Genomic DNA, 13657 nt, shown 5'->3' on the forward strand with positions numbered 1-13657 from the left:
GGGGGATCAGGGGTGGTCCTGGGGGCCCTGGCCTTGAGTGTTCTCCCAGCTTGACCTTGGCCTAGCTCCTGCCTACAGAGCTGCGTGGCAGTGACTCTGAAGCTGTTGTCTGGGCTCTCACACATTTGTGGGCCTGAACTTGGCTCTCTCAGCAAATCCAGGCTTGGGGCTGCAGACCCCCGAGGAATGGCCTGATTTTCTTCACATGAAAGCTTAGTTCAATAATCAGTAGTCACAGGAGCGACAGTCCTGACAGGGTGCCTGTCTCTACTTACTCCTCTTAGAGGAGGAGGCTGCTTTTTCTGAGGCAGCTACCCCCAGGGAACATGAGTTTCAAATGCAAACTTCCAGATGAGACACTGTGTTTGTTTTCTACGGGCATTGTAACAAATTACCAACTTGATAGCTTAAAACAACAGAAATTTATTCTCTCACAGTTCTGGAAGCCAGAAGTCCTACATCAGTTTTAGGGACATTGAAATCAAGGTGTCTGCAGTCCACACTCCCTCTGCAGGTTCTAAGGGGAAATCTGCCTCTTGTCTCTTCCAGCTTTAGATCTGCCTCTTGTCTCTTCCATTCTTTGGTTCAAGGCCTTTTTCTCCATCTTTAAAATACACACAAATATAATTAAAGGACATACAAATAAGCCAAGATGACAGGCAAAAATTAACAAGATCTGATATTCACCACCTAGTTACAATCACCAATGATTTGGTGTATAATTTAATAGGCTTTTTCCTATGCGTATATGTATACTTAGCAAAATAAAAATGAGAGAATGCTACACATAGACCCCCCATTTTTTTGGCATATAATTGACATTGTAACTGTATAAGTTTAAGGTATACAGCATAATGACTTGACTTGCATATATTGCGCAATGATTACCACATTAAGTTTAGTTAGCACCCATCATCCTTTTAATGTGGTTTGTCTTGGTCTCTGTGGTGCAGGGGGTGCTTCAGCCTCACCCTCACGTTCTAGGAGTTTTTCAGTGGTGTCTTGTTCATGAATAGTCGTTAGCTCTTCTTGTGATGGGAAGCGAAGTCGGGAATGACCTGTGTTGCCATCTTGGTGACGTCACTCTTATTCACGTAAAACTTTGTAACCTGCCTTTGTTACTTAGTCATATATGACTATCAGGAAATATTAATCATCATTTTCATGGCTGCTTCTATTTTGGAATTTGCATATGACATGTAAACTTACAACAATTTATTTAATGATTCTCCTTTTGCTTTATATCAAGATTGTTCCCATTTTTTTGCTAGTATATACAGCACTGTAATGAATAACCTTTATGTACTTGTCCCATTTTCTGAGGAGAAGTACATAAAGTGGGTTTGCTAGTTCAAAGCATAATTGCATTTTTAAAAACTTATTGTACACATTAGCAATTGCTTTCTGAAAAGATTGTACCAATTTATATATTCAATATCAGGAAATCTGTATGGCAGTTTTTCTGCGCCTATGCCTCTACTGAATATTACCATTCTTTTAAATCATTGCCAGTTCAAAGGCTAATGTGTTATCTTGACGTTTTAATGATTTTCTTTTTTGATAGTGAAAAGATACAAATAAATAGCCAGTTAATGTTTTTAGCTTAGTTTTCTATAGGGTTCCCCGAAATCATGTTTTATGTTTGTATTGTACTCCATTAAGTAGTTAAACCATAGTTAATACTTCTCACTTTGTTATTTAGGATGTTTCTAATTTTTGACAATTTTAAATAATGTTGCGATGAGCATATTATGCTCACAGTTTATTGTTTATTCCAGGCATGTGTGTGTTTGTTTCGAGTTATGTCTTTAGGATATACTCCCAGTAGTAGAATTACTGTGTCATACAATACAAACATTTTTAAAAAATTGATATTGAATTAATTAACTGTTTCTCTTTGCTGCTGAGAAAATTACTAAGGAAAGAAGACTTCTCAGATCCTGGCTAATCAAGCACTCTGGTTCTTACCCGACCACGGTCATAATTACAGTGCAATGCCATTTCATCATAGTACTTCTTATCCCTAGAATCTTACTTTTACACGGGTAGATAGGGCCATCAGATGTTAGCAATTTATGAGGAGGAAGAAAAGGCGAAACCCCAGCTTGTGAGGAACAATGGGTGGGTGGGAGATTTCCGTCTCATCTTGCTCCAGCCTTGGTCCCAATAGACATATCTAGAACCATGCACCCACCCAGAATATATAGTGCAGAATATAGATAGTTATAAATAAATTGATCATTACCTGGGCCATAAAGTGAATCTTATGAAATTCCAAAGATGTAACTCTTTGGAATGTTTTCTGTCCATCACATAATTAAATGAGAAATCAATAAAATGGTAATTAGAAAAGTCCTTGTAATAGTAAAAAAAAAATATATACTTTTTAAATAACCACAAGTTGAAACAAAATTTAAAAAGAGATAGAAAATGTTTTGAATTGAATAATAAGAATACAGTACTTACTAGAAATTGTGGAATGCAGCTAAAGCAGGTAGAGGAAAATTTAGTCTTAAAACTCATATATTATAAAAACTTAAATTATTGAGCAGATCATATATCTCAAGAAGTTAGAAATTAATAAGTGAAATAAACTCAATGAAGTAGGAGGAAGAACTAAGAAGAGGTAACAGAAGTTAATGAAATAAGCAAACATACATCAGAGAGATTTAATAAAGCAAAGATTAATTATTTGAAAAGGCTAATAAAATGGAAAAACTTTTGGAGAAACTAATCAAGAAAAAAGAGAGAAGGTGCAAATATTTAATATCAGGAACTGAAAAAGGAATACTTTTACAAATGCTGCAGACCATTAAAGGATAAGCCAAGAATATTAGGAAAAAACCACACTAATAAATTAGAAATTTTAGACAAAATAGAAATATCATCACCTAACACTTATTAAAAAAGAAATTATAAACATAGGTAATACTAGAACTATCAGAGAAATTGCATCAGCAATCAAAAATTTTCCACATAGAGAACTGACCTAGATGGCTTTACTAGATGGCTTCTACTGAAATTCAAAGAAGGAAAACATTTAACCTACAAATTCTTGCAGAACAGAAAAATAAAGAAAGAACACTAACTCTCTCATTTTATAAGGCTGGCATAACCTTGATACAAATAACAGAATAAAAAAGGTCAATCTCATTCATTGCTCATAGGCACAAAACCTACACAAATATCACTCTCAAAATTAGCCCAACAATCTATAAAAAGGTTAATACGGTAGGAGCAAGTTAGGTTTACACTAAGCACACAGACCTCATTTAATCTTAGAAAGATCAACTAATGTAATTTTCCAAAAAAAAAAAAAAGTAAGAGAAAAACTCACCATTATCTGAATAAACAGAAAAGCATTTGATAAAATTCAACATCCGCATATGATAACATAGCATTTTGGCAGAACAAGATGGAAAGAAATTCTCTTAATCTCATAAACAATATCTATAAAACCTACAGAAACTATTTAATCAACCCCTCATCTAGAAAGGAAACCAAGGTTTTTGTCTTGCCCATGAGAATGCAAGGAAGCCCTCTCTCCAGGCTGCTTTACACACACAGTGCGACATTTGTATTCTCCCAGCTCTTTTCCTTGAGAGGCTTGAGTTTGGAAATGATCTCAGGTGGGATCCTTTCAGGGAAGTCTATAGAGATTAAAGGCAGAGAATGTAAGGAATAGATCCGAGAGAGAAAGCAGGGCTGGACAGAGATGGAGAGGGTTTGTAGCCCTATGGTCTCTTTTTCTACCTTTAATCCCAGTTCCCTGGACCTCATGGTCTGACTTTGATGTATGCTCCTATGTTTGGGCCCCTGGGCTTCTCTTATCCAGGCGAGATCATCAGGGCACAGAGGCCAAGCTCTACTTTTGCCCTGTTGGGCACACCTGCAAATTATTGTTCAGTAGTGAGTCCCAGGTTTCAGAGAGGTAATTGGGATGGTTCCTCACTAAGCTGGACAGTGAAAAAACTTGGCTTCTGGTTTTAGACTACTAGAATCAGAAGTTTAGGAGAATGACATAGGGGTAGCAGTTTGGGCTCAAGAGATCTATTTATTTCTGGAGAAAAACTGAGAAAGAATAAGAATCAATATTCCCAGTTATTCTGAGATATTATTCCCTACAGATAACTCCTTCTTGGCCCCCTACCTAGGAAAAGTTTGTGCCTTAGTCCTTACTGTCCAGAGCCAGGCTCTCTAAGTCATCCCCTTACTGATAAAGTCCCTTTTCCATGCCTAAACAAGTTTGATCTCTCTCTCTCTCTCTCCCTCTCTCTCTTCACTGTCCCATCTATTCTAGTTGCCCCACCATTTTTAGACTCAGAGGAAACAGCACACTGTGAGGCATGGACCTTGGTTTCCTGAGTGGCAACTGAAGGGTCAAGTGACATCAGCCAGCCAGCTACGATCTCATCCCAGTGTCTGTGATCCCACAGCTAAAAGTCAACCAATACCCAAACGTTCCCACTTCTGCAAGTCCACTAATTTCTGGATTTCACATTTCCCAAATCGTATGTAAGATTAGCTCTTGTTGTGTTCAGAGAGAGTGCTCTTTACAAGTACAGCTCTCTTTTGCTTAGCAATCAATTAATTCCAATTAATTCCAATTGTTTCAGACACTGAATGCTCTTCTTTTCCTGTGATACTCCTTGCAATTGTTCTAGAGCAGTCTCATATGCTGAGTGACCAACTTGCTGAGCAATGTGCCTTGTCTCTTAGCAACTTCTTGTGAAGTAGTGGCCAGCTGTGGTAATATCATATATCTCATTGCATTGCATTTTCCTTGACCTAATTTTTTTCCCCTCACTGTCACTGCCTTGGGCTTGCACCTCCCAAATAAATTGTCGCCTTGCTTCAGACTCTGCTTTCTATAGGAGCCAGGACAGGACAAAATGGGAAAGAACAATTTTGGGCATTTTTTCCCTGTATCTCAGGTTGGAAGTTAAAGCTCAGAGAGAGTCTTCTTATAAATTACAAACAAGATAATCCCTCGGGATATCCTGTCGTTAAAATATTTTCTCTTCACGGTATCCCCTTAACAGTCTTTGTATATTTCTCCCCCTCTGTTCAACCAAGGTTTACGATGGCAGGCTTTTTCTTATTCTTTTTTACAATGTGTTTCTGGGGAAACCGATGAGGAATTGTCCCCAAATACTTTCTATTGGTAAAGTAAAGCCAGCAGTGTGACCTTATAAACAACATTCAAGATTCTCAGCCTCACTGAGGGAAGGAAGCAGGAAGGATATTCTGTGCCCTCTAAAGGCAAAGCATCTCATGGGGAAAATGAGATGTCTATATTGGTAAATTCTTTAGTAACAAAGGAAGAGTTGGAGCTCAGATCTACGAAGTCACCAGAAAAACCTGCTGGTCTCGGAGGTGGTATTTTCCTTCACTCTTCCACATGCTTCATTCTTCTTGTTTTACAGTTGTATGATCATCTAACCAGACAGTGACACAGCCAAAGAATAACTGACTGTGCACTATCATGTGCTCAATGACAGCCCTGGGGACAGTGAACACACAAAGCTTTTTTAGTGCTGTCAGGGAACGATGGGGATAATGAGCCATGGTGCAAAATAGGAATAATGTGGACTTTAAGGCAAAAGAGGAATGTGAAGTAAGAAGAAAGAGTGAAAAGTAAACAGAAAGTTCATAAATTACTTAGTAGATGCTCAGAAGACTGGTGAAGATTCAGTGATAGAAAAGAGAATGACTTTTCAGGAACTTCTTGGGGTCTCCAGGGAATCAGGCTTGGAGAAATCTTTCAGAACTGATTTGTTGTCTCCAAGTACATTTTTGCATTTTTCTGAATCCATGCAACAAAACCTTTATCTCCTATTTTTCCATCTTTCTACTTCATTTCTCACATTTGAACTTACCCTCGTTGCCTTTTTTAAAAATTACTTTCATATGGTGTGGTGTGCAGTCTTCTTTCTGCATATCACTTCCTTCCCCCATTACGTTTCCTTTTTAGGAACATGACATTCTGGAAGTGGAGAACAATCGTGTATCCCCGGTGTTGCCTTTTAATATAAAGAATGAATTTTATCTTTAGGAATTTCACCAGACTCTTTCCTATGTGATTTCCATCCAAGTTTTTCCTTCATTATGTAAAATGACAGTATACCACATACTTGATTGCTCCACATCAGTGTTATCATCTGACATCTTGTTACTAAGCCAAACTGTGGCCAGACTGAAGGAAGGAAGGCCCATATGATTTACTCAGAGAAACCTGTAACAGGCAGATAATGGGAGCATTATAGGTGGGGTCCATATGTGATAACCTTGTTGGCAGCCAGATGGAAGGCAGACATTCCAACTTGATCTAATCAGTCATAGTATAACTTTGACCAATTCTTTTCATTGCTCTAAATTTAATAAAAATAAAATAATCCCTTGAAAACGTGTCATAGAAAAAATGCAAAATGCTTAGGGGATGAGTTAAGCCTAAGGACTCATTTTGATTAGTCAATAACCACAAACTTGCAATTAACCGTTATTGCTACAAACAACCCTTCTATGGTTCACTGTGTCTCAAGAGCCGTTGACTCTTTAGTCATTGTAGCCACAATGGGAATCTCATAAAGAGATGTTATTTCTAGCAAATTCTGAGACTTTTCATTGTTTAAACTGATATGAGGAAGACAAATCATAAGAACACGAGTACAAGGTTTTTTTGTTTTTTGTTTTTTGTTTTTAAATAGAATACAGGTAGAGATGGAAGGTCCAAATCCAGGCAATTTTTTCATTCAAAAAGGATATATTAAATATTTTCTCCATTTGTGGCATTTTACCAAGCAATGGGAATCAGATGGTGAGGAATAACATTTTGTTTCTAATTTTGAGAAGTGAGAAATACATTAACTAAGAAAAAAACCCCACAAAACACACACACATGTATATGATTATGAACAATGGCAAATACTTTGAAGGAAAAAAACTGTAAGAGAATATAATGGGTTAACCTGACCTTCTATAGGGGCTGGGAAAAACTTTTCTGAGGAGGCAATACTTGCCAGTCATGCAAATATACAGTTGAAGATGGAACGTGTTCTCGGACATGGTCCAGTAATCATCCTGAGGTGATCACACACCCAGGGGTTCTGGAATGCCTGAGCATTATGAGAAATAATGAAGAATTTTGTCAAAAATTAATTTCTTCTGTTTTTCAGAAAATATGTGGAATTTTAAGACAACAGGTATAAACTAATAAATTGGAGTCTTTGATAATTTAAATCTTCTGTTTGACCAAAGGCATCCTGGTAGTACAAAACACTTGGATTGAGAGATGATATTTACGAATACCTGTTGGAAATTTGCTATCTAGGCTTTATAAAGAAGTCTTTGAAACCCTTTAGAAAAACAAACAACTCAAATGTAAATGTGCAAGGCATGTGACAGACAGTTTTCAGAAGAGCAAACTCAAATAACTAATAAATGTTAGAAAAGATGATGAACCTTACCAGTAGTCAGGGAAGTGGTAATAAAAACCACTGTGATTTACCACTTTACACTTAGTGAACTGACAAAAATTATAAACTTTATAATACTAAAAATTGTCAAAAGTTTTAATTGAAATAATAATTTTGTGAAACAACTGGACAATACCAAAGACAAGTGAAGGCACGTATACTCTATAACCTGGCCATTCCACTTTAAGGATAGACTCTAGAGAAATTTTTGCACATGGAAACATAGAGGCTTGCAAACTTTTTTATTAGCAAAAATTGGAAACAACCTAAAATTCCTGAGAATGGATAAATAAATTGTGTTATTTGCATATACTGGAATATTATGCACCCATTAAAATGAATGAACTATATTTGCCTGCATCGACATGGATAAATCTTAAACATTTATCATTGATATGTTTCTTCTAAGGAGGGGAACAAGATGACTAGGAGTTGGAGGTGAGAAGTGAATGTATTTTTATTTTTTAATGCTTTTGGAAACTCAGTTTTGCATCAATAAATGTACTTCTTTTTTTTTTAAATACAATTAATTTTTTAAATGTTGGATAATAAAAAGTTGCAGAGGGCTAGTGTAGAATAAACCATTTAAAAAATTTAAAATAAAGACAAAACAAAGAGCAACCAACTCACTTCTACTCCCCTCATTGTTTAAAAAGACTTCTTTTATAGTTTCTCAGTCTGAGCCACTGCATCGGCTGGGAACCAAAGCTCTTGGTTTTCTCCTGTTATTTGCTTCTGATGATAATGACAACAGGAGAGGAAAAATATAGCAAGGAGTAGTGAGATATCAGAACCTACACAAGCATGGAGAGGCTGGGGCCACAGTTCTCTCCCTCCATCTCTGGGGACAAACATGTGGTGTGTGGAGCAGCCCCTGCCCTGGACAGCCTTCCTAGAAAGCCCAGTGCCTCTGGCTGATCTTGTCAGCTGTTCTCCTTCCTTCATCAAAATTGTTTCCTTCATTCTGTCTGAAAATTATTACAAAGTACTGGCTGAGATAGAACAAGGCACTTAATTGAAATCTTTTGTATACATTGTCAGAATAAATACATAAGATGACTGATTGTCTACATTGTGACCCACTCAAATCTCTAAGTCCTGGTGACTCTGAGTTCAGCTCTCTAGTGAGGGAGAACTGACCCTTACCTTGGTCCCCTCTAAGTGGAGGGTAAGGTCTAAATTTAACGCTTCGTTGAAAGAGCCTCAGACCACTAGCTCAGTCTCTTCCTCCCTCTTCTTTGCCTCCCACTAGCGTAGACTTTTCCTTTCCATTGGAGGCTGAGCCAGTCCTTGAATTTCTTAGAGAAACCCACGAAGAAGAAAATACTCCTTTTCTTAATCCATTGAATGTCTGTTGAATATCCTGACCTCCTGCTGGTATCTCGTGATCCCTAGATGCCTGGGGCCACTCCATCATGACCTCACTGGTCAGAACCAGGTGGCATTGTCTCACGTTTCCCTTGGACTGCTCACAGTTCTTCTTGCTCAGGAGCCTGCTCTTGTTTCTACCAAGGCCAACGTGGCTTCTGATTGGAGTAGTGTTGCTTCCTGAGTGAGTCCATGATTTTGAACTTGATACAGAGAAGGTCTAATGCGTCAGGAGGAGATATCCCACACTCAGCTCTTCAGGTGATCCTGAGCTCTCTTTGCCTCACGTTTCTTCCTCATTCCATTTAAAAGCTTTGCCATTGTCACTCTTGGAGTTCATGGCATTTGTGGTAGACAGAATCCTAAAGCGACTCCCAGTGACCCTCACCCTTACATAGTCTCCTTCCCTTTCAGTGTGGTTAGAATCTGTGAATATAAAGAGATATCACTTCTGTGATTAAGTTAGAGTGCATAGCAAAAGGGAGACGATCCAGGTGGGCCTACCTAACCACATGAACCCTTTAAAAACAGAGTTTTCTCCAGCTGGTTGTAGAAGGTGAAGTCATCAAAAGCCCGAGCATGAAGGAAAATTTGACGTGCGCTCTCTGGCTTAAGGATCGAGGGAACCACATGGCAAGGAATGAGGGCAGCCCTCTAGAGGATGAGAGCTGCTCCCTACCCCGATAATAGCCAGCAAGGAGCCCTCAGTTCCACATCTGCCAGGAAATGAGTCCCGCCAACCTCCTGAATAAGCTTGGCCGCTGATTCTTCTCCGGGTGTTCCAGATGAAAGCCCAGCCTGGTTGGCACCTTGGTTTTGGCCTTCAGAGACCCTGAGTAGAGAACCCAATTGAGCCTGCCCAGACTTCTGACCTACAGGACTATGAAGTCACAGTTATTTTAAGCTGCCAAATTTGCAGTAATTTGGTACCCAACAACAGAAAATAAATACAGAGATAATCCACCTGATGGAAACTTGATATCTTTTTAGGGAAAAGCAAGATGGAGAACGGAGAAAAAAAGAAGACCACCACTACCTCACCTGGAATGTGATCCAGAAGAAATGAAAAGTGACATCCTTTCTTTTCTGTTTCTCTCCTATGTTAACTTACTCTGCCTCATCTGAATCTTTTCTGTGTCTTTTTCTTTTCTCCATTTTCTCTCACATCTAAGTTGAGATTGTGTCTGTGAGCTTGTGCATGGGACTGTGTGAGAGTGTGTGAGAGTTATTACCTCCTGCAGCAAACAAGATCTCCCTCCTGCCTAATGGTCCCATCCAGCTTCTCCTCTTACAGGAGCCTTGTGGGGATCAGCAACCCAGTGAGGTGTGAGCTATGAGCTATCATGAGCCCTGTATAGTAGGAATGGGAAAATGATGAGAAGATAATATTGATTGAGAATCTAGTCTGCATCAGGTTCTCTTTTAAGTGCTTTACGTGAATTCATTTAATCCTATGACAATGACAGTCCCATGAGGCTGCAGTATTTTTATTGCTGTTTCACAGTTGAGAAACTGAGGCACAACCAGGTTAAGCAAATTTTCCAAGTCTGTGTATTTAGGCAGTGATGGAACCAGTATTCGTACTTCAGCTGTCTGGCTGTAGAGTGTGCACACTTAACCACTACACAGAAAATCTTTATCCAAGTCAAAGTTCCTTCTGGGAAAACTTAATATTTTGCATGGATCCTTGTGAATTATAAGCCCCCCTGAACCTTCTCTGTACTACGCTCATGGTGACCGTCCCCTGATCCCCTTAGAGCTGTTCTGATCTTTGGGGCAAGGTTGGATCTCCTGCACTTCCTAAGGGTGATGGTGAAGGGAGGTAGTCTTAAGTGATTTTCTTGTGTCAGGAATATCGTTGAGCAGCTTTCTGAGTTAAACTGGGAAAGGAAGGAGAATGTGCTGAGGTGGCAGGGTCTGTGGGTCATGGCACCACTGCTTGGACCTACTTCCTGAGATTCTGAGGGAGAATCCTTTTGCTGCCGTTTATATGCCGTTTATCTCTCTGGTAGTCCAAAGAGATCTGTGACCATGCCCCTAACCCAATAAAACCTTCCTGGTGGCTTTAGAGCAGACGACCTATTACTGGCTGGGAGACATCATAAGACCCTAGATGTTTAGGACATTATAGTGAAGAAGCAAACTGACAGACAGGCTTGTGGCTTTTTCCACTAACTCTTCAGCTGCTATCACCCGAGGACTTGTGGGAAGGGGTGGGCAGATTTCTTCCTGTGTACAACCTCAGGACTAGGTGCACGAGTCTCCTCCCCGGAGACAAAGTAACCACATTAAAATGTCTCTTATAGCTCCAAGCTCTAGTAGCGTGCCGTTATATACAGGTTGCAAATCTGAGGCACACAGTTTTATCACAGAGTTCATACTCGTCTACTTTAGATGAGTTTTATTATGATCCCTCCAAGCAGCCCCAAAGATTTCTTGTGGAGAAGGCTGTGAGACTGAGTATTCACATTTTTCAATGGAACGTATTATTTGTGGCTGACATTTCTAGCTGCTTGCCCAATATTCATCTCCCCTTCTTCTTCAATAAAGAACCCCAATTTTGTTTAGAGTGGTAATGTACCCAGAGAACTATACTCACCCTTATACAGATGCTTTTGCATGTAGGGGTGGACATGTGACACAATTCTAGCCCATGAAAGTCACTGAGCAGGGTTTCTGGAAGACATTTTTAAAAGGTAGTCTTTTCTTTAGACTTTTGCCCTTCCCTCTCATGCCTGGAGAAGGAGTTGTACTTGTGAGGAATGGCCGTGAGATGGTTCCCTTTTACTAGTCTGCTCTCTCCATCACAGCGTCTTATTTCCAGTCTGCATTTTCTGCCCATGGAATAGCTGTTGATGCTTCAATGAAGTACTCTGTTGGGTTCACCCTCCCATGACACCATCCAGAGGCAGTCACCTAATGGGCATGAATCCTGCCAACAGCTGTGGGATGGGAGAAGACTCACAGAGAAAATGGATGTGCCAGCAGTAAACTGTCTGTACTGATGATATGTGATCAGAAAAATATCTTCCAGGACCCCAGGCTTTGGCCACGTTCCAGACCCTGGAACTGTGATGTGATCCTAGTATGAAGTTAATCCCCAAAATGGCTAACTAACATTAAATTCCCTGTCAGCTCGAATGCATAACAGGCTCAAGTCAAAATTACATCCATTTATAGAAAATAAGAGATGTGCTCTATTTCAAATTCTGGAGTTTTTAAACCTTATACATGTAAATTGATAATTTTGAGGGCTGAGGCATGCTTTATGTCAATGCAATAACTATTAGTAAAAAAAATCGTTGGATGATCTAATAGGATCTAAGAACTAATAAGAGAGTTCAGCAGTGTTGCTGGGTACAAGATGAATATAGAAAAATTGATTGGGTTCTGGACACTTATAACATCCAATTATAAAATATATTTTTTAGAAAAGATTTTCTTTACAATAGGAACGAAGTCTCTAAAGTATCTGTGGAATAAATTATAGGTGCGTGCAGCTTTTATGGAGAACTTTTTTTTTTTTAATAAAAGAAAAGAAAAATGATGAAACTTATTTTGTCCTCAGATAAGAAGATTTAATATTCCTGAATATGTCAATTCTCTCCAAATTAACTCACAGATGCAATACCATTCTCATCAAAAAACCAATAGAGTTTTTCAAGCAACTTAAGTTTTAAAATTTAAATAGAAAAATAAAAGGCCTAGAATACCCAAGAAAAATTGGAGAAGAATAAGATGGGTGCTTATGCTACCAAATATCAATGTATATGTTACAAGGCTATAATTATTAAAACAATACAATATTCATATAGGGATTTAAAGAAAAGACCAGTGGAAGAGAGTAGAAAGTTCAGAAACAGACCTCTTCACATTTAGACTCCATAGATGACAGAGACATAAAAAATGAGCAGAGAAAAGATGGACTCTGATCAATGATGCTGGACATTTGGTTATTCATGTGGGGAAAATTTGAATTACGTTCCTAATTTACACCATTACCAAATAGAAATTAAAGTTTGTTAGAGACCTGAATCTAAGAAACAAATTTTTACAAGTTTAAAAGAAAATATAAAATATATGTATAGCTTTAGGATAGAGAAGTTTCCTTAATAAGACACAAAGAGCACAAACCGTAAAGGAAAATACTAATATGTTTGCCTAAGTGGGGAAAAAAAAAAAATCTGCACTCACCAGAGACCATAAGAAGGATTGGCCTGCTCAGGCCTGTGGCCACCACAGCCCACGGTGATGAGGTAGTCTTCTCCCAGCACTTCAGAGGCAATGTCAGGAAGTCCACGTGGAGCTGACTCAGACCCGGTCTCCAACAGATGAGACTGCCCTGGGGATACAAGGCAGAGAGTAGACAAGCAGAGAGCAGGCTGCTCTGGGAAGTTCTCCTGGTAGGTGGGGAAATCGACTCCTTTCTACATGAAGATGTAGCTGTGTGATTGAATCTCTCAAAAATGTTATTCTGAGAGGTACAGAAAAGTTAAGTTTATCCCTTTGTGGTAGGGATAAACTTTGAAATCTTCTATTTCAAATCTTATCCATGTCAACTCTCACTTTTACTTCTTACTGATCCACCTTCCTACTCCACCTCGTTATTTATTGAAACCTACGGCTTAGGGTGTTATTTGGGATAGGAAATCTCACTAAAATGGTCCAACATGCAGGAACTAGTCCTGTGTGAAACTTCATAGCTTAGTGGCTAGAACAAAACTTATGCTTATTAAATCTGTGTCAAATCTGAATTGCTATAATGTTAGAGTCTGTTAAGAAAGTATTACAATTTTTTTCAACATATTAAACAT

The sequence above is a fragment of the Pteropus alecto genome, unplaced genomic scaffold (assembly GCF_000325575.1).
Source record: "Pteropus alecto unplaced genomic scaffold, ASM32557v1 scaffold171, whole genome shotgun sequence".
Classification (NCBI taxonomy): domain Eukaryota; kingdom Metazoa; phylum Chordata; class Mammalia; order Chiroptera; family Pteropodidae; genus Pteropus; species Pteropus alecto.